General features: G+C 40.2%; 1 protein-coding gene across 1 annotated transcript in view; it reads right to left on the bottom strand.

The window, feature by feature from the left end:
- Positions 1–25,565, bottom strand: part of PIGL (phosphatidylinositol glycan anchor biosynthesis class L) — a 65,036-nt gene that overhangs the window by 33,472 nt on the left and 5,999 nt on the right. Inside the window, exon 3 of the mRNA XM_009278177.2 lies at positions 24,671–24,770. The gene's annotated coding sequence lies outside the window, so the exon portion shown is untranslated. The remainder of the gene's footprint in view (positions 1–24,670; positions 24,771–25,565) is intronic.

Raw genomic sequence — 25,565 nt, 5'->3', positions numbered from 1 at the left:
AACCCCGCCACTGCCTGCTCGGCCGGTGCTGCCGCGGGGCCGTGATGCAGCCGCTGAACTTTGGCCCACTAGCGAGCCTCCCACTCGCCCGGCAGCGCTGCCGGCCTGTTTACACTACTCACATGACGGGCGAGACGGAGGCTCCTGGCAGCCGCCAGCATCCAGCCAGATTTCTAGGACCAGGCCAAGACTGGCAAAAGCTGGAAACAATTAACTCTTGCGAGCAGGGGCTTCACGCTCCAGCAGCCGCCTGCAGTGGCCCAGGAGAAAGGCCACTCCGCGCAGTGTGAGTGGTGCTTCGCACTCCTGACACCACTGCAGGAAACCGAGTGGGATTAAGACATTCAGCGATGGGGGGGGAGTGGGGGTAAGGAAATCAATAAGCTTTAAAGAAGGGAACAGTATCTTTTTCTTCTTAATGAGTGGCAGATGAGTGAGGATAGTGAACCGGAGTTGGGAAGATAATACCCTCATCAAGCACTGCGTGCGATGAATTGCAGGTACCTGGGTTACATGGGGGTGCACAAAACTCCTCCAGGGGCACAAGAACTGTGTTGGCGCAGCGTCCCAGTCCTGGGCTCTGGAACACCTTACAAGTACCGGGGGCACAGGGAGTACCTTGGAGACAGGGAAGCTGTGCTCTACAGGTGCCTTGCTAAAATGGTTATTATAACCTTACAGCACAATCCCGTAAGAAAAAGCTGCAGATTACCAACCTGCAGCCATGCCATCACTGTATGAGCAGGACTACTACTACTACTTCAGCACTTTTACAGCATTTATTTCCACACATTAACAGATGTTCATTAACTAACCCCCCTGTGAGGCTGGTATGGCGAAGTAAGCAAGTAATAACGTCCACATTTTATAATGAGAGAATTAAGAGCTCAGTTAACTTTCCCTAGAGAGCCTGAGGCAACAGAGCTGAGTCAGGGGCAGAGCCTGGAATGGAGCATGTGAGCTCCCGGCTCGCAGCACGGCCACAGCCCAGTGCTGCATCACCCACACTCACTCCAGGAATACATTTTATTGCCTGGGGCAAATAACAATCCATTTTTCAACAGGCCTCTTACAGGTGCTCTGCAGAGCCTCATATATTCCTGGGTACTTGGATTGAGCAGAAGACACATTAACAGTTGCAAATTATCCACCATTACACCAACATCATAGGAGCTGCTTAAAAGTACCTCCCAAAACCTGTCGATGGTCAAAGTGTTGACCTCTGCATCACCTAATTGTGCTCTGGACCGCATTGGTATGACACAGCCCTGGATGACTGTTTCCAGCAATATTCTTGGCCGCTTTTCCTTCTGTACTTGCTACTTAAAAGTAGTCTACACAAACTCATGTCTTGCCCTAAAATATTGCATTCTCTAGTAAAACCTTGTTATTCTCAGTAAGAGGTTGTATGGATTTCTTTTCTTTGCTATGATGACAAGTTCATTGTAACAAGAATGGTCCCTGCAGATACCACACTGAAAAGCAGGTATGCCTTAATATCAGAACTCCCTTTGACAGCTAGATATTCATCCACATTTATACCTACGTCCAAATATAAATGTTTCATAAAAAACACTGAAAGGAAATTTGTTAGGTCTGGCTAGAAAATGAAAAAGTGAAAAAGCCATGAAAAAATTCAAATGAAATCAGTGACTCAAGTCTCATTTCTGCAGAAACATGATCGCTGCAATAAACTGTTCTCTGCCCCTTATTGGTAAGACCGGCTGAATTCGCTGATACTCGTGTTATGAGCTGTGCATGTAGTACTCCCATTCAAGCCTCAATCTATTAGCACAAATTCTGCAAACCCCTTACCTCTCTTCCCCACAGATCAAACCTCCGTCTGCCAATGTTTTATCTTGCAATATTATATGATGTCTTTTCCAAGGCAAATGATAAACCAGCCTTGGCAGCCCATCATGTGGTTACTTATGAGAATAAGAGAAATGCTGAGTATTTGGCTTATGAAACAGAAATACAGGAAGAAAATATTTCTAACAATGCTACTGTTTAAATAAGAGACACCATAATTTATTACAGATGTCACTCTTCCTTCCAAAACAAAGGGTTTAAATCTTGCTGAAGCTATGTAATGACATGAAGTAGAATGGACTTAATGAAGAATTCATCCAACTTAAATTGTGAATTGCCCCCTTTTATCCCCTGCCATTTTGCACCCCAAAATAAGCACAGATTTTACTTCTTTCAAGCATTGTTTGCCAGACTTTTCAGTGCTTAGAAGACTTAAAAACTGATTTACAGGAAAACATTCATCCTTCATCTGAAAACAGACTGAACACTTATACACTTAACAAAATTCAGTTAAATATTAACTATTAAAGAAGAGAAAATGGCACATAACTCAGACAAGATTTGTTAAGCTTACAGTCACAAAAACTGTAAAGCATGTAGAACGTGCATGGAGGGAAGGCTATGTAATGAATTATTTCAATACGAACAGTAATTGCAGAGAAATAGACTGCAACGCTGAAATGAGAGGGTATTGAAATTACTGTATAAGGAGTATGCAGGTACAGTGAGATAGTTAATATGTGACTTGTTAGAAGAGAGGGCATGACTTGGCATGGAACTGTAATCAAACTGTTTTCATTTAATGCTTCAGTTGGAACAGAAGGATCAGATAACAAAATATTCATCCCAAATCCCATTTCAGTTTCTAAAAAACTATTTCCGTTTCCTGCACTGCAATAAAAATATTTTTTCCTTCTAACCAAAACTGACTGAAGAAGCTACAGGAGGCAAAAGATGCTCACAATGTCCAGCAAAGCATTCATTTCCCTTGTTCCTGATCTCTCATGCAATGAAACTGAGATTATGGGTCATAAAACACCATCCACATTCGCAAAATCTAGTGTACGTTAGGAAAAAAGGTGAATACGTGACAAATGAAAACATATGCTTCCTATTTGCTTCATCAAGTTCTGCCTTCTCCTTTTTAAAAAGTTGATGTTGCATCATCAAAACAACTATGTTTCCTACAGAACAAATTATCTAAAGTGCTCAAAGTTGGCTTCAGTATCTCCACCAAGAGCAACAGTAAACGCCATGAGCAAACTAGTAAATCCCATCTCACTACTCTGACATATTATTTTGAGTATCTTTTACGCTGTTTTACCCCTTATAATGAAAATACCTATATTTTTTTTAACAATTTGTCAGCACTACTTACCTCCTAACAGAGTATCTTGTTCTATTCATAGTTGTTATATGTTGGAAATTCTGGATTGCTGGCACTCTTTGCTGGTGGGTTGGGTTCTCTTAAACAAAATTCCTATTTGGCGGTGGGGTTACGTTAAACGTACTCCCAACCTAGCAACTGTCCCTTTAAGGAATTTATTCTTTTTAATAGTTTGCTCTCATCTGAAGTGCCACATCCACTGACTTCTAATTCAAGCTTACACTAGAACTGAAAAACTTTGTAATTCATGTACACTGATTGAACTAAGGCCAAAGGGAATAAAACCATTTAGCTTCGCGTGAACTCAAAAGAAGAAAGGCTTCTTTGGCAACGTAATTACAGAGCACAGATCTTCTAAGAGGAAACAAACTACAGGGATTTATATGATTAGACTTTTTTTTTCCCTTTCCTTTTTAATGATAGCTAGGGCTCTCCTTCACTCACCCCTTCCAGTCAAACAGCATATAATAAGGAAATTCTTAGCAGGCAGGATCTGGGACTGTTACAGAGAGATGTTTCAATGGGACACTGTTATGGGGTGGAATGTGTCAATGATTTTTTCACATGCAGCCCACCATCCTTCTTTTACCTACCTGCAGCCCTAACACCTTTCTGAAACTGATTAAAGAAGTAAGTAGTGCTTGTAGCCCCTTATTAGCGCTTTCTTTTTCTGTCATGTTAGAGAGATTATGGCCAACCACATACCGCACTGTTTAGAATCTTTGAGTGGCCCCATCCAGTCCAGTTTTGAGTATCTGATTCATCTTGGTTGTTGCTGCTGAGGAGACCTGAACAACACTTCAGCTATATCAAGAGCTTGCTTGTACAAGGAACTGAGGTTCTGTTCCATCACATCACCTTTCTAACATCCAGACAAAGCTGGAGTAGGGAGCTGTGAGCCATTTCATGCTGCCATATTCAAATGCTGGCAACACTCTGGGTTGTGGCAGGCAATACTCAAGGGCAGTGACTAGTTTACTTAGTTGTCTTGGTAACATTGTGGTTGACCCGAGTTGGTCAGATCAGTGTGACTCAATCATCATAAGCAGAAGGAAACAATTGCAACAAGTGGCGGAGCTAATTAATGTAGGTTCCTTCACTAAATGGACTTTCTCGAACTTGTGTGTCTCACGTTCACAACCTTTGGCCTGCCTAAGCATTCAAACAGTTCTGACTGTGTAGGTACCTGTGACAAGCAAGTAACTCACAGCCATTTACTATATACTATGTACCATGGATCTGTATATATTTATTACCTACGCACTCCCTATGGTTCACAAGAAGCAGTCAGGTTACAAACACCTATTTACAGTGTCAATATTCTAGGATCTCTACTGACGGTCTGTTAGTTGCAAGGTACGATGTAAAGTGCATGTTTTACCTATTAAGTGTGTTTAACCTGTTTACCTTAACGCCTGTCTTTCTCTCTCTCTGTACAATAATGCAGCTGTGGAGATCATCTGAGACACTAAAACAAATGGTCCCCTGATGTAATCATAAGGGAGCTGGAGGGAGGGCATTTTCAGCAAGAACCTCGACAGCAGAATCTGTTTCTGTTTAAGTCTGACTTGTTCTAGGAGAAGAAGCAGTATGACAGAATGTTTTGCAAAAGATTTGTATTTATATGCGTGGCTGTCAGTCCAAAATGTTGCTCCTTGTCCTTATAATAATAACACTGAATGCTCAGTGGAGATGTTTTCTAAATTGAAATAAATAGAATCAATACAGACTTGAGTTAACTGCACTATCACACTGCATGAATAAAACACACCAATGGATACTCTTGGCTAGTATTCAACAGGGATTTGGTCATTGCTATTGCTATGCAAACTGCATTTTAAATGGTGTGCTAGCAGTTTAAAAATCCTATTTCTGTCTAACTTTTATCTACTACTGTTACAAGTAACTCCTAGGATTCCTCAAATAGAAGGAGTTGGTAACTCTGTCACACAGCACAAAGGAAGAAAAAGAAACCTTTCAGAAAATAGATATGTACAGCTGTAAAACCATACCACTGGATAGGGATCTAGGGGATAGACATTATATAAAAATTACTCAACATATTTTTACAAGTTAACCTCAAATCATCTGCATTTCTTGTATATATTTCTCCAACACCAGACTTTTTTCATGCTGCCTGATGAACTGCTACAGTAAAACAGACTCCTGGACCTTCATTTGGTTTTGCAGTTTATATATCCTTCAGAGGATCTCACAAAATGACTGCCAAATTTCTAAACATGGTCACTTCCTTTATCATCCCAAACAGACAAAGGTTGTTTCAGTTCACTGCTAAGGCACTGAGGCATGTACAGGTCTCATCTGATTACAGAGAGCCTATAATGCCCTGAGGCTGTAGAGACTGTCAACACAGCTGTCCCTGTGTGCTAAGACAAATGTCCTGCTGGGCAATCTCTGAATTGAAATGGAAACACATCTTCTGAAATGGATTAGGGGTAAGGACAAGGACTGTAAATAGGCCAGGCAGCCAGGAAAGTTTATAAGGTATTATTAAAGGAGTTTCTATTGAGCTGTTAGAAAGTACCTTGACCCTGATGCTGTTTTGCAAGTCTAAGTATTCTTAAAGTATTTTATTTCTCTTGTCACCTGCTGCTAGCAGAAATATATCTAAATTATCATCTTCTGAGCCTGTCTTGCTTTAGACATACAAGACCACACAGAATATGTAAAAAGCTCGCAAAGAAGGGAGGTGCAGAGATCTGCACATTAATGGCATAATTCGTTCTTGCAAGAAAAGCAGTCTTGCTGCATCAGCACAGAGCAGTTCTCACCCTCATCCATCCAGCTGAGAGGCAGGGCTAATTCATCTGGGCACAGGGCTGTGCTAATGGAGCAGTACTGCTCTGGGGACCCTCATGAGTTATCCCAGCACGGCAATATCCCTGCGCAGCAATGCACATACCCCTCCTTCTCCTCTCAGGGAGGACAATCCTTTCAGAATTTCTCGCTGTCTCTACTGAATAAGAGATGAATAGATAATGCTTTAATAAAAATGTGCCACTCCGCCAAATCTTTCATTGAAAGATCTTCAAGTCTTCTCTAAACATGTGATCCAGCAGCCACCTCGTCCTCCCTTTGAGGTATAACAAGACATTATGGACATAGTTGTATGGGGATAATGTGACATGGAGGGGACAGAAAATCCTGGCACCGCTGCAGCCAATGGCAAAAATTCTGTTCCTTACTGGAGCTCTGCTTAGGAACTTGTTTCTCCTGACATACTCAGCAGCAGAAGCAAACTGGAGCAATCCTGCCTCCCAGTCTTCATAATCACTGAACAAGACTGAATTTCAATCCTGAGGGTTAAACATTCCCAAATAAATTACTGTTAATGCAGATCACTTTAAGGCCAAACTAGTCTGGGCTACGTTGTTTAAACATTAAGTTCTGCAGGTTTACTTCTCTAATCTCTCTCTTTTTTTTTCTTTTTAATTAATTTTCTGGTCATCTGTGGCTTAGAAAATGATTGATTCAGTAGATATCTACTCCGACATCTGGGCTTCCTTTAAACAACGTCACAAAAATGATGAATCTTCTCCTACATAATACTTTATTGCTTCCTATGTCCATGCTTTTGGTGTTTTAATCATAACTAGAGGCTCACACACTCACATCTCAGCATGTACAGTACACTGGATAAGCCAAAAAAACATTTTAAGTTGAAGGCTTGTCCAGACATCTAATATCTTATCACAAAAATCTGAAATTTTCTTTTGCTCTGAGTCACTGATAAAAATTTACTTCATGGAACATTTGAAGAGGGGGGAAAAAAAAAAAGAAAAAAAAAAAACGCAGCCAGTAAACCAGGATCTCTAAAAGCACTGGCAGGGAGCATTTCCATTCCTACGCCTTGTCTCTCTCAGTTAGGCTGCTCAAACGGCCAGTGATTGTCTCTGACATTACAACAGTGACTGCCTTACAGGCAAACTCAAACAACGACGAGGTAAGGGCCCAATGCAGCAATGATCCTGGTGATGATGTGCTACTTTTCACTTACAAGGAAATTCACAAATGTGGGGATCAATCCAGCAGTAAATGAACAGCAAAATTCCTACCCACCTCTGCCTGCAGTGCAGGACAGGTTGATTTCAACCCACCCATTTTAAATAGGTGATTTACTTATCTCTAGAACAACTCTATAGCTAAGCATAGAATTTATTTTTTACAGTTTATTGTATTAACAAGCAGGGAGTGATGTATTGTTCCCCACTAAATGAATTTTTATTCATGGTTTGTGCAATTTTGAGTTGAGATGGAAGCTGGAGCTCAAAGTCATTAAAACAATATTTTATAATTGTTTTCTAACAACTGGTTAAAAGATATTAGAATTTCTAGAAATATATGGAAAAGCTTACTAAAACATAGTATTAAAAACTAACAGATCTAGTAAACAAAGACAATATTAACTGTAGTTAAGGAGATAAAGCAGTTGTTTTTGGATCACACGTGCTCTTCAGGCATCTAAAAAATTAGTAGAACAGACTTTCACATCTATTTTTATTCACAGACCACAAGATGAAAAAAAGCTTTCCTCCTTCGTTTTTGAATGAGCTTTTCAACTCTGAATTACCTAGTTTCTGAATTAGGTAAAATAAGACAACTAAAATGGAGTCATTGTTCACTCTAAAAAAGTCTAGTGCTTGGTCAGATACCTCCATCAATTCAGTGGTTTTACTTTCTCTTAAACATTGGCAGGAAAAAGCATACTGCCTGCCTCTAATTCCATGAAAGTTATCTTTTTAGACTACTTGAAGCTTAATTCTTAGTACAGATGGTCATAAATGCACATTAAATGACAATGTTTTATTTTAAACCATTTAACATAATAAAATATTAATAATTGCAATAAATTTTTATCCATCCTGCTCCAGTGGCTTTTGGTTTTGCAGTGGAAAATCAGGCTTGCCAGCTAATTAATTCTTATGATTGATTGTAGTTATCATCATTGTCATACATTTTTAAAGCCAGCAGGGACCACTGTGGTCATTATTCTCATACGACATGCTATGTAACAGCTCAACAGACCTCATCCAACAAATCTCTTCCCCACGTTGATCCTCCTGTATCACTATCAAGCCATCTCATGGATAAAGCAAACAGCTCAAGCATCTTAAACATCCATTATTAGGCCTGTTTTCCACATCCTTCATCTTTCTGGTGACTGTTTCCCAAGTATTTTCCAAACGTCAACATCCTTTTGGAAATGTAGACTTTATACCAAGATACTGAACTAGAACAAGAGACTCCCAAACGATATGTGAAGAGGCTATAACATCTCCTTACTCCTATCTGTTATTCCCTTGCTCCCCATTCACAGTCTTGTGTGATAGCTATGGCCCTCGGAGCTGATGTTTAACTGGCTATCTGCAGTTATGCCCTAAGAGCTCATAAGAGCTTCTTAGTGTCACTTCGTACAGTCAGCTTGTAAAGTGTGCCCAAGGGTTTCATCTGGGGGTACTTCAATGACTAATTTTTAACAAAGAATGACTGACTTTGTATTTGACTGTAAATGGCTATCTACATTTGTTGATATAGCCCCTTTCCCAGAATAGTTTTTGCTATTTATAATTCACTAGGTTGCTAATAGGTTCCCACTTTCAAAAACTGGGAAATACATATGCACAGGTGAAGAGATTTGTTCAAGTGACACAGTGCAGTATTCATTGAGCTAGGCTTGGCTTAAAACAAAGGAATCTTGGCTCTTGTTTCCAAGTTCAGGTTACTGAATACACTGCCTCAAGCAAATGAGCGTGTAATAATCACTTCAACCCTTTCATCTGTTCAAGTGCAGATGAAGAAGAGGAAACAGCACAAAGATGCAGCATCAGCAAATTGGACTGGTACCTACTGCAGCCATGATGTTCATTTTACTGGTGCGATAAAGAACTGATACCCTTGCGTTTGCCCTCAGGTTCTGTTGAGAGGGCAAAAAGAGGCATTGGTCATTACCTTTCCACTACTGAACCAAAGCATGTGAACTCACTCATATGGATTCAGTATTTGCCCTTGAACTGGTGTGGGCTGCATTTGGCACTCTGCTTTTAGATCAATATATAACCCAGGCGTAATCTTATCTGGCAGAAACAGGGATATTGGGGGGAGGGGGAGGAACACAGCCTCTAGAGGTGAGGAGAGCAGCTCTTCTAAATGTTAATGGGTTAAGAATAGAAAGGTCAAATGCCTGCCTTATCAGAAGGCCCCGTGTGCAAACAGGCACCAAGCTGCAGCAATCAGAGCACGAGCTGGGTATAAATGTCAGGAGTTAGTTACTGTAGCTGTAAACAGAACTGGGAAGCCTCCCAAAAGCAGAATGGCGGAACTGGGAAACCTCCCAAAAGCAGAATGGCGGAACTGGGAAACCTCCCAAAAGCAGAATGGCGGAACTGGGAAACCTCCCAAAAGCAGAATGGCGGAACTGGGAAACCTCCCAAAAGCAGAATGGCGGAACTGGGAAACCTCCCAAGACACTTCTGGTTAATACAGGTCACTGGGAAAGTCCAACTGCCAAGACTGGCTGGAGATTACTCGAGTGTTATAGCTGCTGTGGAGCCAGAGATCACTTGTGAGCTGTGTGAAGGCCCCAGCAAGGGTACTGTGGAAGGATACCGCGAGTGTCAACAGAATGAGCCACTGTAGGAGGGGGTATTGAACGTGTTGTGTATCAAACATCCTGTGCTGGCAGAGCACTGCTCTAGATTGCTCTTGCAAGAGCATATCCATTCTCCTGGAATAAGGATATACGAGGATGGAGACAAAGAGTCCTTCCTTACCTCCTTGTAGATACCGAGAGCACTAAACGTAGCAGAAGCTGTATGAGGACTCTGTACAGAGGGTCTTCAACTCTGCTCTACAGTACCTCTTCGAGCATAATGCATAAAGGATTGGGATGGAATAAGAGATGAGGCAGCGCAGGAAAAAATGTATCTCCCTTAAATACTAATACAATTTTAGCCCTATTCTAATTAATCTTCTTATTGGCATCCAAGGAAAGAGGCTGAAAGTTGTATCACATTGGACAGTAATCTTCTTGCAGATACAAGCAATCAATTTGAAGCAAAAACGAAGTGTACCAACACGCACTGGTATGTAGAGTTACTCCATTGTAATATTGCGTGGGACCTATGTCTACTGTTTACCAGTGCTTTCAGTCTGGCACCTTTTGCCTGCAATAAGTTGTCAATAAAATTAATCAACCAACCGATTGGCATTCTCAGAAAAGATCGGCAGTGAGCAGCCATGTTTGAGAAGACTGCTGTTCCCTCTCTCCTGGTACAGGGGTTGCCCCAGGAGATGGCTACCAGGCTTTCGGAAACAGATACAGGATAGCTACCTGGCACTGTTCCCTCCTCACTGCAGAACAAAGAGCACCATTCTTGTCAGCCTGTTCCCAGCTGTAAACAACTATCAACAGATAGGGTTAATTACTGGTTAAAACACTGAGAAGGAATAATAACTACAAATAAAGCAAGACTAAATATATTCTATCCCACAAAAGGGATAAACAGGGTTTGTGCTCATAGCTCAGAGATCGTATTCTAACCATTAAATAGCTACTTTAATTGGTAAAGGTAGGGTTACATTTAAAAACAAAAAAGAAATGCACCCATATGAAGCCATTGCTCTCTGAAAGACGATTTTAGCTTAGTGCCTTCATGTTTGTTCCACAAAGTGACTACTCCACAGTTAACTGGACTGGCCTCTAACCCCAGCCATAGGGGACAACATCATAACCTACTTAAATTTGCAGGCTGCATCCGTTATACAGCAGAGGTCCCAAATGGGCACAAATGGCTTATTTCGTATACCAGCATTACTCAGCATCTGTTTATCCCACAGTCTTCTGCAAGCATCTGTTCATTCGCTGACATACATGCACTGCTCTTCTGCATTTACCAACCTCATTTTCAGTCTAGAAACTCTCTAGTTCATTCATTTGAAAGAACACAATATACAGCAGCGGACATTTTTCATACACATGGCATTACTGACTGCTGTTAACAGTTGCTGTTTCAACCCAGAAGCTACTGCATTTTCAGTGACAGCTCTGATATGCTGATGATTTGTCATGCTTTCTGGACTCTTTTGGGGGAGAAAAAGCCTTTATAAAAATGTAGGATTTCACCCTTTTTATTCACAGCAAGAATGACCAAACTGAGTCACATCGCAAAAGCTTCACATGGCTGACAGCCTCAAGAGATATAATATACATTCTGGAGAGCCATTACAGGAGAGAGAGTGTCTTTCCCATCTCTCATTTCTTGAGCTAAGAGTTTAATTCAACTTAGTTCAATTTAGGGAGTAAGGAATACAACCCAAGTCTTCCAGCAACATAGTGACATTTTCTGAGTCGCTACAAATTTGAATGAAATAATTCATCATCCCTGAATGAAGCTATGGAGATTCTCCTACAACCCCTTCTGTTTTCGTTATGTAGAAGGCAATTTTCAAAATGCTGCCTCAGCTTGGATGTTTATTGTGTGTACGTGTCTGCCTGCTACAAGTCCCCTCTATGCCTCTCATTGTGACATGGGCTGTTGTTTTCTTGGCTCTCAGTCACAGATGCCAACAATGTAAGAGCACAAGGGTATTACAGAAATACCAACTTTCTTCATCCCTGTTTAACATGTTCATATTTCAAAAGATGATTATATGAGCACATTTATTGCCGCTAAGACTGTTTAAATATTCAAAGGCATTGAACAACTAAAATGTACAGCCTAACATGACATTAAAAGCAAGTTCAGGAGAGACCATATGCAATTTTCTGACCTGTATTATTTCTATGCTGTCATCATTTTGAGGCATTTGATATGCTGCTTTTCGGTTTAAACCCTAGAATGGCATTTGAATTTTTACCATAATAAACTTTCTCAACAGACTTTGCATTTTCATTATTCTGTCCATATAAGCCACAAGGATATTTTTCCTCCCTAAATGTCCAGTCTGCAGGGAATGGTTGTGAAACTCCATTATTTCCAGGAATGGCTGGCAACCTACTGCTGTCTGTTCTTCTCAGTATTGCCTGTATTTTCCTTGTTTGGCTTTAAAAGCCAAACTTGGTTTGCAAAAATGTCTGGGTTTCTCAGTGCCAGAACTGAATAAAGACTAGAACAGGACAGAATTAGATGGTTTTATTATGCTGAAGAGCCATTAACTCACATTAAAGTCTGTAAAACAACAAGAGTATAAAACTGGAAATAGATGCTCAGCCTTAAATCCTATTACTCAGAAATTTTCCTAGACGTTACCAATAGACTTTCTAAGCTCCACCACCCTTACCAGATCCCTACAATCAAAACAAAGTAGATTTTTTTTTAAGTTATTAAGTACTTGGATTTTCATTATTCAGTAAAGTCAAAATAATCTGTAAAGAAAGGCAGCCTGAATTCTCCAACACGCGTGATGTCTGCCACAATTTGGTCTTCAATAGGCAGAGGTAAAGAACACAGACATCTATTCTCAGTTGCCCAGGAAAAGAATACACTCCAGGATATATGGTCAAGAAAGCTGGAAGATGTGAAAAAGATTCTGGATTATTCAAATCGTTTATCAGTCATGATGGTCCAAAAGTTATAATGGAAAACTCCCTATCTAAAGGTTATCTGCAGGACCACACTGTGATCTCAGCCACACACGGCAGTAGCTTCAGAGAAAGCAAGAGAATTACTCCAAATTTACTTTGGCAGGACCAAGATCAGAATCTGACCACATCCAAACAAAAACCAAACAATGCTACAGGCTATAAGAACAATCATCAGTAGATGGGGTGTAAAAACAATGAAGATCTCTGTGATTCTGATGCACTTCAGTGACTGAAAAGATTCCAGCCCTACTGTTCTTCCTCTCCAAAATATCTTGGGACTTCATTCTGCGTTCCTAACAGACAGCTCTAAAAATGTACCTAACAAACTCACAACTGCCTGAGCTTCTTCAGCTAAATATTCTCTTGCATTCAATTTGGGAAAGCCATAATGTATGGAGCAATGTCTGAGGCCTGCTTTCTGGGAAGAGGAAATCAACCATACACAATGTCAACCGAGTTCATTCCTAAATGCAAACCACATTGGGCTGTTGAGCACGATAATAAAAACCTGCTGACCTAGTTTCCTGCAGAACAAAATCCTCTGTCTTCCCTCCTCCCATGCCAAACCTAAATCAGATCTCCTTCTTTGGAGAAAGAAATTAACCCTTTGACTACCAAGGAAAACTTCAATAATGATCATTAACACTTATACAGTGTTTCACACCATAAGAATAGCATGTAAACAGCAATTGGTCCATCCCCACAGCTCTGCAAAAAGGCAGGATTATTAGAGGATGAAAGTAAAACACAGAGAAGGTCAGAGACCTCAGCAGAGTTCAACAGAGAACGTAAAATTTCTCTTCCTTCAAAAGGATTTTAAAGTGTGACGCTCCATGCTCTAACTACTTTGCTTGGTAACCCTTCTACATTTGCTCTATGCAAATATAAAACCTTCATTCATGATGTGGCAAAAAAATAACAGCACAGCTCAACTGCATCAAACCACTCAAGAAAGGACTATTGTTCCTCCCAAATTTTGCAATGTCAACTTACAAGTCAATTTCGGGTAGATGAGAGCTGACTGTATTTGTTCCAAGTGTTTGGCGAAAGCATTCACTTTTAATGGCTTCACTTCCTCAGTGATGCAATGTTTCATTTGAAGGGATGCCTGGAGGAACTTCAGAATGGACACAGAATGCAAAAATAACAGGGCATGTCACAACAAACTCAGCCAAGAAAATACAAATGGGAATTCTCTTGCTGTAGGATGCTTCAAAAGGTGGCCCTGGATCATGCTGCTGCGGAGCAGCACCCCACTGCAGTCAGCTAGAAGCATTCGGGAAGCCTCACATTCTAGACTGCTGAGAACACCTTTGCTGGTCCACACTGATACTGTCAACTGGAGGAGCTTTCAATCATCTGTCAAAGACAGTTTTATTAATGGAAAAAGTGGAGATAACAAACGCTGTGCCTAACTGCTATATAGCTTTACAGGCAGTCTTTTACAATGAGGTGGCCAAAGTGCAACCTGCAAGTGAAATTGCTAATGGAGCTCTGTACTGCAGCCAGAGCTTTCACCATTGTTAGAAGAAAGAAGACCCCGCAGTAAATACAGTCTCATCATGCATTGCTCCCTTATGAACTGAGATAGCTTTGCCAACATCCAGACAGTACCCCAGGACCTGAAACCTCTCCATCACTATACGCTCCACTGGCATCTGTCTCACAAGGTGCAGCACCCAAGCTCCTGACAAGCTACCAAACAGAAACCCCTTAAGGCAACATTTGAGAGCCTCTGCTACACAAAGCAGCCTAGTTTGCTAACATACCATTGGAGAAAAGACTGAAACAGGAAAGTGATGACTAATAGGCATGCTAGCAGTACCGTTTTACCTGCGAAGAAGTTACTGTCTCTGTCACTTTGTCAATCTGCAGGGAAGCTGTTAAGAGAGTACAGGCTTACAGAGCAAAGACAGCACTTAACATAGTGCACCCTTCAGGGAGTTTGAAAGTGAAGAACAAAGAACCTGGCTTAGATAGCTCTGCAAAGGCTGTCATAATTATGTCTATTCTCTGGATGCTGCACCTTCACAGGTAAACTCCATAAAAGCTTCTGCTCCGACTTTGAAATGAGGAAGACAAAAGTCTGAGTTCTCACAGACTTATTACTAACGTTGGTCAGAGTTAGAAATGTGATGATGGAAAAAAAACCATCTTATTCATCATATCTGGTCCCTAAGGGGTTATGAGCTGTATATGCTTATTTTATTGACACAAACAAGTTTTAGCTTCTATTGTCTTGCAGAGGAAGAGCAGGCTGAATTCAATTCTGGCTCGCACATCATCTGCGACTCTAGCCAAATCCCAGCCACACAACTTTTATTACTGGGAGGATGTCAGAGGCAAAAGACACAGCTGGATATTCAGATCCCAGACTGAGTTTTGCTGTGCTGGCAGTTAGACAAACCAGCTTTTGATTTGTATGTAAACAGAGCCAATCTGAACTGCAAGGTCATTAAGAGAAAACACATTTTACACAACATCCATTGTACAGTTGCTTTTCCAACTTTCCCCCTACTAACATTTTTTTAAACAAGACTTTGTCGTCTCTTGTTGACTGTTTCAATGACAATTTCTGGTCCTACTGAAGTCAATGGCCAACCCCCACTGATTTTGATGGGACCAGAAGGTGGCTCTGAGGAAAGAAAGAAATTAAGACGTCCAAGATTCTACAGCTCCAGTTCTACCACCTATGTGGAAGAATTGGGTTGATGTGGACCCAAAACATATGTTGTATAAAAACACAGAATTTGTAAGTCTATATCTTCACAAAAATTCCACTGAGTCTTTATGGTGTCTGCAGTCCTAACATTGCTATTCCTATGAAAAATAAAACTCTTCAATCAACATGAAAGTAACTAATCTCCTTTTATTACTCAGGAGTGATGTCCACAAAGCAAATATTTTTCTTCCCCCTATTGTGACACTGTCTTTTTATATAAAAAAGCCAGAAAGGTCCCCACTGAATGCCCTGCAATTATTTTTAGAAGGAGGTGAAATTCTTGGGAATTTCCTTCACCCCATGGTCCTGTCCCAAAGGCCCCAAGGACACCCTATTTCTGCAGCTCATCAACTCAACCCTTTGAATCTGCCATAGAAGGGGATGCTTCCCACTCATCCCTCAGGCACTGTATGCACTGCTTCCTATGTTCTCTTACTAGCTGCCAGCATAGGAGATGCCTTCTGACTTCAATGGGAATTTTGAAAATGAACTCAAGAAATGAGAATTATATTGCTGGCATTCAGCAAGACAGCATATCGTGGCATTTAAAGTGATCTGACAGCCTTTGACACTATGCCTTGTAATTGGAAACATTCTGTCCTTAATGAGCCTAATAAAAGCCTTGCTCCCAGGGCTCAGATATTGATTATTCCATAAAGTTTCTAGTGACTGTCTGAACTAGCAAAGTTAGATGAAGGGAACGGGAATAAACCAACAACTGGTTTTAATGTCCTGAGGCCCCTGGACACACTGAAACTTCTCGTCTCCCAGAGACTGAGGCAACTTCGGGGAAGTTACTGCAATTACCTCCAACTAAAGTGTGAGTACAGACACACACTAACTGCAGGAGCTACCTAGTACACCTAGGATCCTGACCTTTAGGAAAAACAGGAATTGATGTAACTGCACTTCCTAGACTGAATCCCAAAGGGGTTTTTGACCAAGAGAGGCTGCAAATCTCCTTCTGTTTTCCAGCACAGTAATTACCTGACATGCAGAAAATGCAAGCCCATTGCAGATGCAGATGGATGATGTTTCCAAACCATGTCATAGCCTCAGATCTCACAGCTTTATTTTAATTGAGGCACTCAACATTTTGTACTGTAGCTACAATTAAAATAAGATTATGAGAACACACAAAGAAACCACACAGTTCTTGTGAATAAGGCGTTAACGCCCAATCCATTATTGTAAGAAGTCTTTTAAGAGTGTTCCCAGTAGAAATAGGAATATATTTTCCCTGAGTAAGCTGGGAGGAATGCAGAGATTCAAAAGCTTAAGCTGAATCCATGCTAGATTTTTTTTTTGTTTGTTCCTCCTCTTTGATTAACTTACTGTGACTATTTGGTATAACTGTTACTCTTTAAGGAAAAGACTTGACCATTTTCTCTTCCTTGATAAAAGACCCCAGTCTGCCTATAACTAAGAGCAAGGCGTTTGCAGCTGCAGGTTAAAATGAGTGACTAACAGAGATATTGCTGGGCTATCAAAGCAGGGAACCTTCCAGGGTCAAAGGGGAAACGCCTGTCATTCTCCATTAGTTCCTCAGGGTGTCTGTTAGCAAAACACACTGTATTGTTCCACTGTGTAACTGGCAAAATAAATAGGTTGTTATAGTTTGTCATGTTTAAAAGGAGACTCTTGGGTATAACTGTTGAAAATAGCTTTAATCTAATGACCGTATCTTTCTATGTCAGTAGCTTACTAGCCTCATGAAGAAAGTCCACCCGAAATATTTTAATATGAAACCCTGAATTTTATGCTGGAAACCAGCAAACCCAAAGACACTTCCTTCTGGGTGGACACAAGTGGTCTAGTTACAGATATGCTCCAGTCAGCATATCTGTGTTACCAGGAGACAGCAAAGCTGGGACATGAACCACCCACAAATTCAGGATGGGTCATTGAAGCTTTCTTTGCTCCAAAGAAGATGCCTGTCTAACATATGTGGGGGACTTTTAAAAGCCATTAATAAAAGAATAGTAAAAGGCATTTCTGAAGGTATGAACTAAGAAAGAACAAAAAAACCCCCAGAACTTCTAGTGGATTTCCCTGTTCTAGTGCATTTCCCTGTCTTCAGCCCTAGCCAGTTTTCCCAGACTCCTGAAACACAGCTATTATGCACAGCCTTATTTCTTCTCTTTCTATCAGCTTACCAGTGCTGATGTTTTTTAAGTCGAATCAAACTTGCATCAGCTTTGGGGGATGGCTGGGATCCCTATTCTCATATTTCATGTTTTGAGATCAGTATTTCATGCTTTTTATGCTGCTAAAATAATCTTGAGCATTAAAAGTATAAATCTCAGTATTTTGATTTTTGCTTAGTATTTTGATTCGACTTCCATAAAGACATTTTGTCCTTTAGCAGTACTCCTTCACTTCCCCCTGCATTTATTCAGAGCCCTTGGCTTCTCTGGCCAGACTCCTGCTCTTAATCAAACCCTGCTGTGACTTCACTGATGTTGTTTGACAGGTCTCTGTTGACATCTGAAGGAGAATCCTTGAATGTTTTGAAAAGGACCATTGCTCATTGCTCTACAGAGGTAATCTGGGGGACATGCCCCTTTAGCACTGAAATGATCATTTCCCCTTTCACCACAGACCCTTCCCCCTTTTTGCACAGCAAGGAAGTTAATTATGCTAGAAAGCTGAGAAAGGACCTGGTTCACAGAAGCCCCAGGGAAACAAAAGGGCAGATTTCCTTATTGAGGAAAATATCTAACTTAGGACAAAATAGCTAAACCTAACACTGCAATACAAGCCTTTGTTTCAGAAAGCAGCTTTCCTGGAGGGCAGAGAGACATCTCAATCCCCAGAAGAATTTCCTCTTAAATTATTGCATAAAGGAACACATAAAAGCAGAAGCTGGAAGGCAGACTTTGATATAAGCCTGTTTATAAAGTGTTCTGATGTCCTAAAATATCAGCATGAGCTGCCATGTGGTAAGCATTTTTCCAAAATTATCTGTTTATTTAGTAATATTTTTAAATAAAAATAGGTGGCCAAATATTTTATTGTCTTCTCGGAAAGAAAACAGTTTAAATTTCAAGAATTATACTAAACAGGAGTGAAATTTGGCTATAGTGATTACATAAACATCAAGATACCCACCTGACTGACAAAGGCTTCATGCCTTCTTGTAATGATAAAGCGTGTTAGTATTCAGGATGACTATGAGTATGTTTGACTGATTCAAAAGATGTAGGTTGATTTCCCTGTAATACACACTGAATGTGCGACCAATTTACATCTAAGATTTTCTGGTCCCACAGATGCCATTCTTAATTAAGGAAAATTCTGCAAAAAATAAGGACCTTTACAGCGTTGCTGGGATAAGTAAGATGAAAAGAACCCCATCACTCGCTACTGAAATATGCAGCTCTTCTAGAATAAAGCATGGCAGCAATTTTAACCAGCACATAGATCAGCTCTTTAGAATTAGCAATAAAATAAAATGTCAAATTATACTACCACGAGGAACTCAGGAAGACAAAATGTAACTAATTACTACAATTATTTCAGCAGAATTAAAACTATTAAATACTGATCCCAAAATATGAAATATAAGAACAGGGAAAGGAGAAACATCGGGGAATAATATCACCTTTCTGATCAGAAACACATAAGATAAATACATTTTAAAAAAATCCCATTCAGCAAGATGACACAGGTCTGCAAATGAGTGAGTCAGAAACTGGTATGAAATCACTCATAGCTTTGCCGCCAGACTTTACTGAGGCCAGAATTTTATCTCTGCACTTCTCCTGGTGCCCTCAGTTTTCAGGCAAGCTTTCTTAACTGCAGTACATATTCTCACTATATAGCTTGCATCTTCAGCTTTCAGGCGCTTAGCACCCTGCACTCGAATCAATAAAGCCATCAACGAACCACCTAAGTACAGTAAAACCGAACTGGATCAATGGGATATACTTCTTAACTGTCTGTATATATGTTTCTAAATTCTAATAAAAAGGTTCAAATTTCCAGTTACGTATTTCATTCTCTGAAGGGTCTGAGTGTTTTTATATCTTTCTGATCATCACAATCAGACACACACACTATTTATTTAAGGATATATTTCTCCCGTGACCTTACAGACTCACTTCTCTGACGTGGAGAGCTCGTGGAAGGAAGTTCATTAGAAGTTAAACATGAGGAAGTGCAATAAAGCCTATTTACCTTGTAGGGGGAGAAAACAAGCCCAACAGCAAAGAATTATTATATGAAAAAAAAGAAAAAAAAGAATTTGAGCCTCTCTGCAGCCTCATAAAAAACTTGCAGATAGCCTGTGATTCTGCAGGGGCAGATGTCCTCTCTGCTGTGCACTGTCTAATCAGAGCCCTTTTGGACTTAAGTGAAATAATAATAATAAAAAAGCAAATGGAGTGCAATTTCCATGGAAACTTGGAAACAGATGTAACATTATTTGCAGTAAGCCTTTGTACCGTGAATGGAAAATTTTCTAGTTTACACAAATCTCGGCTATTATTTTCTTTGCAGTGCAAACTTGGGCCAAATATTTTCTGTCATATTAGAGATGCAAATAGTTTTACTTTCTGTCCAGTACAACCATGCACAAAAGCTTCAGAAGCTGCAGTAAAATGCCTGATATTTATCTTTCCATGAACCCAAAACAGATATTAGAAAAAAAAGAGTAATTTGAGCTTCCTTTTTGCTTGTTCTCTTCGGAAAGTGAAAACAGCTTAGAAAACATCTCCTGTTCACATGTTATATTACAGACTAGTAGACAGCCAGAGCATTGGCAGATGTGCCCAATGTTAATGGGAGCTTAACTAACTCTTAATATTAGATCAATTAGATACCAACTCCTGGTTTTCCATATACCATGAGAAAGAGCTTTCTAGCTCAGGAGCATGTATTCACAGATTACTTACTTACCGATAAGCTTTCTCAGCTGTAAGTAAAGTCACCACAAAGTACACTTACAAGTCCAAAACCATGGCAATGACTTGTGACCTGATAACTGGTTTTGGAGACTAGAGCACCTTCATCTCACTGTGTTCTCAAGACCAGACAGAGCAACAACCAAGAAAACGTTGCCACATCAAAGAACAGCACCCAAAGCAGCTCTTACGTGAACATTTTTTCTCTTCACATTGCTACTAAAGCATTCTTTTCTGCATATTCTAAAAGAGAAGCGAAGAGAAACCATCTCTGTGTTTTATGATAATGCAGGACTCGCTTTTTACTTGTTTACAAGCTCTCCTCTTGCCAAGCTGAACCTTCTCTTTGCCACACATCTCAAGTGCAAATCAGTTACTCAGACTTGTTCTTCTCAAGATGGAGGGAGTTCTGCCCTGCTCTGCAAGTACTCATGTCCTTTAAGTGGATCATTTGCCCATACATTACCTGAGCAATTTAAACTTTAAGCTAAATCTGGCAGCGAAGTCTAACACATGCCTAAAGAACAACAGAACTTTTGGTGAAAATGGATGTCCCTTTTTGTTTGCAGTGCAGCCAAATGCTTTATAAATTAGATCCTTCTGCCACCACAGAAATGTCCAGCATCTGACATGCCTACTATTTTAGACGTACCATTGTAGCAGATTCGTCAGTTGAGTTAGTCTGTGTTTGCATTAGAGGTATCTATACCATTCATATTTTAGCTGTGCTTGTTTTACCTTCACTGCAGATCTGTAGAACTATACCAGTCTTTGTGAAAATTAAGCTGGTATCATGGCACAGTAGATAAAACAAATTATCTCTCATCTTTACAGCTACAAAAAGTCCATTGTTGCAGCACATAAGACAATAAAAATGTACCAAAAGCACAGAGTTTACATTACCATTTATATCATTAATGAAGTGACTTTTATCTTACATGAGTTTCAGACCCCACTCTCTTGCTACTCCTCCCTCACCCAGCACCTGGAATAATTGCAACAGTACAGAAATTAACTTTGAACAATACAAGTCCTAGTTCTGAGCTGGGCTGCTCCAAGTATTAAGCCTAGTGTGAGAATGGTAACAAAAGCGGACGGTAAAATTTTTCTCTCTTAAAAGCAGCTGTTCAGTTGGTGTAGTGTTGGAGCTATGATAATTACATGACAGCTCAGGGGACACCTCTGCAAACCTGGTGCCTGCCCTGTACTTTTCACAAGTAGGAAGAGTCCAGTGCTCTAATCTAAAATAATCTGGAAAAGGCTGTCTGCACGCCCATCTGCTCACCTAAAGTAACTGGGTGCTTCATGGTAACGCATGCCCCTTTCCACTCCTGGACATGCGCTCTACAGCAAAGAACTTTTCTGCGGGAGATTCATGTGTACCTCTAATCTCTATGGCTGAAATGTGGGTACAGTTTGGGACCATATTTGTGCAGAAGATTTGAGTTGTCTTTAACTGAGGTAACAAACACAGTAACAACATCCAACACCCGCTGAAGAATCCGTGCAAAGCAGTTGTCTGATAGAGACTGAACTAGTCCTGCCCTAGGAATCCTGACTATACTTGAGAGAGTCATTGTTTAAGGCAAGGAACTGCTTAATAAGGAATTGTTCTTTAACACAGATTTCATCACAGGATGACTGACTAAAGCTTTCTCTTTACAAGCTCACACACTATTCAAAATGTCACGTTGATTTTATACCTGCCTGGCCAAGTGAGATTACAGAGCAAGTCAATCACCTTGCTTTTCAGATGTATTTCCCCTTTTACATCTTGAAAATTCTACTCACTCACTTGTAGATCATGCAAAGAAAGAGGAAGCAGCATGACTCAGCTCCACACTACAATGGCTGGAGCAAATCCAGACCTAGCAATCCTTTGGGCTTTCCATACCAAAATACAAGTCTGCAGCTTGGATAATGTAAAGCATCCAGTGTTTGTATAAGAAATGTTAGATGGGCAGCATGCAGCTGCAGTCCTTAAACAATGTGCTAGTTCTTTACATTGATGGAAAATTATCTTCTGAAGAGTTACAAAGGGAACAAAAAAGCCAAAGGGCTCTGATCTTAAACAGTGCCTACGGAAGACAAAATGCTAAAGAGGAACAGCCTCCTGAACTGTATTCTGTAGACATGAATTTACATGGAAATCTAGTGGTAGATAACGTATTAATTTAGTAAGTTTCACATCATGCCATACTGGCAAATATTTTTGTATAATCTGTAAATTACAGAAGTCATAACAGAGGCATAGGAAAGCTACTGACCTTAAGGAATCCAGGAACTTACTCAAAGTTTCAAGAACCCTGAGTCCCAGTGCTTTGTCGAAACCACTGGAAAATAGTACTCTAAAAATTAGTTACTCTAAAAATTCAGTGTCATCTAGAAATTATTCCTGATCCTCTACCATGTTGCTAACACCTGATCCACAGATGTTTTTCATAAAGAGCATCCACACGGTGAGTTATTGCAGAGTAAATAATGCACTGTAAACACATTTAACTTCATTGTATAAACAAGCTCTGAGCAAAATTCAGCAAGAACTTCAGTTCACTCACTGAATGCACAACAAAGTTAGACAATTTGATGGTTATCTCACAGCAATCTAACCTCAGAGATAAAGACCTCAAATCTAAACCTGTTTCTTAGAATGACGTTGTACATTCTAGTCCATGCCCAGAAGCTCTGGGCAATGGGATGGATCTGTCTTTTCAGGCACTGCATTCACTGGGGGAAATTATGTATCAGTCATTACTTAGATAAATATGTGTAATACTAGCAACAAAAGTAAGAGAGAGGCATGATCCAAGCTATTTCTCTGAAATGGCCCTCACCTTCCTACAGAGCAAACCAAAGTATTACTTGCAAAAAGCAGTTCTCTGGACTGTGTACGCTGGGGGATGACTGAGCAGTATCAGGCAACTTGCATCACATACTAACCAACTTCACATTGCGTTAGAGGGTGAAAGGCCAGTAGGCTTCTGGGCTCTGTGTTAATTTCAAAAGATGGTTCATTGAGCAGACTTTACGCTTAGCAAAGCTTAGCAGTTTTTTTCCTTATCCCTCCCCAAAATATTTTGGGCATTGTCATATGATTGTACTACAAAACTTGAAGTTATCCAAAACCAGTTCTTGAGAAGGGAACGGAAACATCTCTTTTCATTCCAAAGGAAAAACAACTCCTATGCTGTTTTCCTAAGTGAACTGAAAACTTGGAGAGAAACCTAAAGCTAAAAAAAGCAAAGAACTCAAGAAGATTCATATTCTGGACTGTGGTTTCTGTTGCCTGAGCTTAAGGGAAAATATGTTCATGGGAAAAGGGCCTGCGTGGAGCCAGATTCTTTTTCAACTCTGACTTTTCTAGTTGGTGTGGCTTTAAATCAATACGTTGCTATTAAAGTTACTTCTTCATAAACAAAAATATTCATTATGGATTGTATGACAGTTGTTTACAATTGAAACAACCACTTGTACGGTGTTTCCTAGCAATCACGATCTAGTTCAGCTCCTATCAACCCCAGATAGACAGCGACTGGGCAATTTAAGAGGCCTTTACAATGTTAGTTCTGAGTTTCACTCATTCAAAGTGTTAAATCACCTTGCCAGAAGAGAGTTCCTGAATTAATCCCAAAACAAGTAAGTGTCAGCTTTATCACCTACCTTTGTATCTACACACAACTAAAGAAAACAACATCACACCTTAGAAAAACAGAAATCTTTCATGGCCTAATTTGAAAGAATCTTACTGTCATGTTATTATGGACTGTCTTTAGTACTGCAATTCACTTTTGTCTTTAGCCAGGACTAAACCAGATTATAAATATAATAGAATTCCACACTAACCCTGTAAAGACTAGCCTACAGACAAACCTGCCACCGGCAATTCAGAGAATTTGTAATTGTGTAACACTGCAGCAAGTGTAACAAAACGTGACCATGCTGCCCAAACCGACTGTGCCAGACCCTAACAAGTATGGTTATCAGTATTCTAAATGCTGTATCAACAGAGCTTAACCTAGGGATTATGATCCCCATTATACACTTGAATTGTCTTCTGCTTTAATTAGTTATATTAAGAGTTAACAAAAATATCTAATATGGTCATTTTTGAGATTCCTCAAGATTTAGAATGATGACGACTATTTTGAATGACATAGTATGCTTTCACTGAACTTTAAAGTGAACTTCACCCCCTATGTAAAAACTGCAATGAAATTATGCTATAAAAGAAAACCGGTTACCTGTGATCAAGGACTGTTACATCGGAAGCAGGAATCCCCAGAAGAAAACAACTCTGTTCCAGTTCTTTCTTGCGAATCTCTCCTTGATTGTAATAATTTCCTAAAAATAGCAAACACAGCAACACTGTCTAACTTAGTTTAGGTTAGCTTGGAATTAATTCCTCTTTTCTTTCTCAAAGCATTAAGCGTGAGCATCACACATTAAATAAAAGGGCATCATCTGAGGCACAGACACATTGCAGGGGACAAAATCCATAGCTTTTGAGCAACACCTGGCTTAGCTCAGGGTAAAATGCTGAGGCAAAGTTCTGCCCACCTTGACTACATTCCTCACGTTTATGCACTGAGTGTGGCTTGCAGCCGTTCATGAGCTTATTTGGCAAGGCCATCAGAAATTGCCATGTCTAATCAGATCAGTGGTCCAAACAGCCCAGTATCCTCATCCTAAGAGTGGCCAAAGTTGAATGCTTCTGCCAAAGACACAGGAGACCTTCCAAACAACAATTCTGGAATAACCCACTTGGGAAACTGCTTCCAACCACCTGTTTGATTATCAAATGTCTTATTCCTTGAAACATCACAATTTCTAGCTCTTCTGAGTTTTTTGTTTGGGCTTTTTGTTTTATTTTGGTATATGCCCAATCCACTTCTGAACATTGCTAAATTTTTAGCAAGATTTAGTATCTCTTTTGGTGAATTCCATAGGCTGATGTGCTGGTTTTGGCTGGGGAAGAGTTAATTCTCTTCACAGTAGCTAGTATGGGGCTGTGTTTTGGATTTGTGCTGGAAACAGTGCTGATAACACAGGGATGTTTTAGTTACTGCTGAGCAGTGCTGACACAGAGTCAAGGCCTTTTCTGCTTCTCACCCCACCCCACCAGTGAGCAGGCTGGGG

Source organism: Aptenodytes forsteri, unplaced genomic scaffold (genome assembly GCF_000699145.1).
Source record: "Aptenodytes forsteri isolate BGI_AS27 unplaced genomic scaffold, ASM69914v1 Scaffold66, whole genome shotgun sequence".
NCBI classification, from domain to species: domain Eukaryota; kingdom Metazoa; phylum Chordata; class Aves; order Sphenisciformes; family Spheniscidae; genus Aptenodytes; species Aptenodytes forsteri.
This window is presented reverse-complemented; position numbering and strand designations above follow the sequence as displayed.